This window comes from Macrobrachium nipponense, chromosome 47 (assembly GCF_015104395.2).
Source record: "Macrobrachium nipponense isolate FS-2020 chromosome 47, ASM1510439v2, whole genome shotgun sequence".
NCBI classification, from domain to species: domain Eukaryota; kingdom Metazoa; phylum Arthropoda; class Malacostraca; order Decapoda; family Palaemonidae; genus Macrobrachium; species Macrobrachium nipponense.
The window spans coordinates 18,645,395-18,648,161 of NC_087222.1; the positions used below are offsets into that span (position 1 = coordinate 18,645,395).

The 2,767-nt window shown below is 36.1% G+C and overlaps 1 protein-coding gene and 1 long non-coding RNA gene across 4 annotated transcripts in view; one reads left to right on the forward strand and one right to left on the reverse strand.

Moving 5' to 3' along the window:
• Positions 1–1,958, forward strand: part of LOC135204748 (uncharacterized) — a 56,390-nt gene extending 54,432 nt beyond the window's left edge. For both annotated transcript variants that reach the window (XR_010312326.1, XR_010312325.1), the window contains exon 3: positions 1,840–1,958. This is a non-coding gene — a long non-coding RNA (uncharacterized LOC135204748). The remainder of the gene's footprint in view (positions 1–1,839) is intronic.
• LOC135204745 (zinc finger protein 300-like) overlaps positions 1–2,767 on the reverse strand; it is a 362,981-nt gene that overhangs the window by 261,458 nt on the left and 98,756 nt on the right. The gene's annotated exons all lie outside the window — the stretch shown is intronic.

A 2,767-nucleotide genomic window follows, 5' to 3' on the forward strand; every position in this document is an offset into this window, starting at 1 on the left:
TCTTGTGGGGGGGGGGAATATTTGTAAGGATTGTTCCTTTTACCATTCTATAGAGCATTCCGCGGCCTTTCCGCCTATGAATAACACATGTAATTCCATTATTTGTACGCCTTATTATCTTTAAATGTATGTTTGTAAGAAAACATAAATCTACTGTCTCAGAGTCATTTCTGCTCCCGTTGCGAGTCTGTACTACTTATCCATCCGCACCTGTCTATGTCAACCCAGTTCGTCTGTAATAAATCACTACGGGCTGCTCTTGAGCAAGAGCTCGTGCTGGCATAAAGCCAGCTTAATCTTAAACAACAACAACATAAATAAATCATCAGTACCTAGCTACCTGTCTTAATATCTGGTCCTCATGCTGTCCCTAACTATACTCTGTTTTTTTTCATCTGTCCATCCGCCTGTGGTGTTTGCGTATGGTAACACTGCGTCCCGGGCTTTAGATTGTTACATTCAGCTTACATTCAACGATTATAACAATATCCTATTTCGAATATTAACGGTATAATTCGCGTACAGTAAATTATTAAAACACTTTTCAGTTGCAAATGTACACCCAGATGTCCTTTTATTTACCTAAAACTTACAAATAGCGTAACTATTTAAAGCCCGGAACGCAGTGTTACCATACAAAAACACCACAGGCGGATGGACAGATGAAAAAAAACAGAGTATAGTCGTCGAAGAAAATTCACAACAGTACTTATCATCATTTATCTTAAAACTCTTGATTAGATAAATGATCTATATTTTTTTATTATTTCTCCAATGATTACATCTAAATTTTCCCTTTTCATCAATTAGGTTTGAATCAAAACATCAAATTCAACATAAACCACGAACGAGAAGTCCTGAGGAGACTACGTCCAAAACGTAAACAAACCGCCATAACCTGAATTAATTATTTGCCTTAATAATTACCAGTAAATTATCCAGATCATTAGTAAATTATCTAAATTTTTAGTTTTTATTCCCAACGATTGCTTACAATTGTCCACCAATTAACTTATTAGAATGAATGAAAACAAGCGGAACCACTTCTAAACCAGAATCACAAACATAAACACTGTCAAATAAAAGACGCCCAAAATGTCAACAAACTGACGCCATTGACTGCCTCAGTAGCTTACTGACTAACTTCTATTCAAACGTCTTTTATCTTCTATAATAGTTGCCGTCTTAATCATCGGGACAATTCATAATGAAGCGTAGTAGTTGATCAATTGCAAGTATAACTGATAAATAGTGTAATAGTGAGAGCCAGAAATGAAGAGTGCAAGTGGTGTCTAGGACTTAGCCCTAGAGCGTCAATCAATCAGTCAATCTTAAGTAAGTAGGTATGGGATGGACGACCTTTGCTTCGGTGAGTTACAGATGTTTATAGGTTGTATCACTAACTTCTAGAGTCATGTTAGTACTCCTAGGTTACCCTGAAGACCTTAGCCTTCTGTGGGGTCTTGACCTAAGACTGTCTAAATGAAATGAATTACTGTATTTTATGATGATATCTCAAAGATTCACTCAAAGGCTAATGTTAAGATTAGGCTATACCTAAGTTTCTGTAGGATCTCATTACTGTAGGCTACAGGATGCCTGTATCCTGTATCTTGGCCTACTTTATGCTGAGAGTGTCTGGTTCAGTGATACTGTATGATTTATTAATGATTTCACGGAAAGTTTAGGTACGGCAATTTAATCTATAACCCTATATAGCCCAATGTCCTAGTTTACTTTTTCAATTGGTTAAAAGACGAGAGTAGAGGAGGATTTATGCTACAAAATGACTGGTGTAAATTGTGGCTTTCACCAGTTTTTTGTCATTTCTTTTTACAGGTATTCTCCAAAAAACCCATCGATTGTTGGAAAAATGGCATCTCAAATGTAGCCTAACCTACACGGGTAATCAGTACTGTCCTTACTTAGGGGGAAACACTGTAGTGGAGCCTTATTCACTCTATATTTAATTGGTGAAACAAGAATACAATTACATCTTTAAGCATACCACTCAAAAGATTGAAGTTTTGTCAACATAATGTGATATATGAAAGCGCCATACAAACTAAAATAAGCACGTGAAGTCTTTGTAAAATATGTTTACAAGGCAGTTTTGAAATCCAATATGGCGGCAACCGCATGACGTGCCGTTCGTAACCACAGCCAAGCCACCATCTTTCCCAGCTTTCTCAGCACTCATTTGAACAATGTTAGCATATATATGTAACGTTTATTGATCTTACTCAAGATTTCAGTTGTAATCATCACAATAAAACAAAATTTTGTTGCCAATATCAGTGAAAGTATGAAACTTCTTATTCCCTGGGTCATGGTTTGAACTGAAATTCATTTTTGCTTTGTAATTGTTGCTTTTATCCTTACTACCATTACAACTGAAACTCCACAGTGCTTATTTGATTGTAATTATACATGTTTTAGTCTTAATTCACTCCAAATTGCACTTGAACTACGTTGCTGTTCCTGGTTCCTAAGCGCTCACTCCACAAACATAGTTACGGGCAGCGCACGAGTACACGATTTATGAGGTGCAAAGCTTTATTCCCTTAATTGTTTACTTTACTCATTATTTAGTTTAGCTTTACTTTATTTCAAAATGTTATTTAATTCATGTCTATTATCCCTTTTTTGCAACCAAATTAGCCCCGAAAAATTTCTGAAGTACATACAAGCAGACGACATCGAAATGACTCATCGTTACCAATCTAGTGGAGCTTTGAATACGCTGATGCATTTACAAATGTTTCCA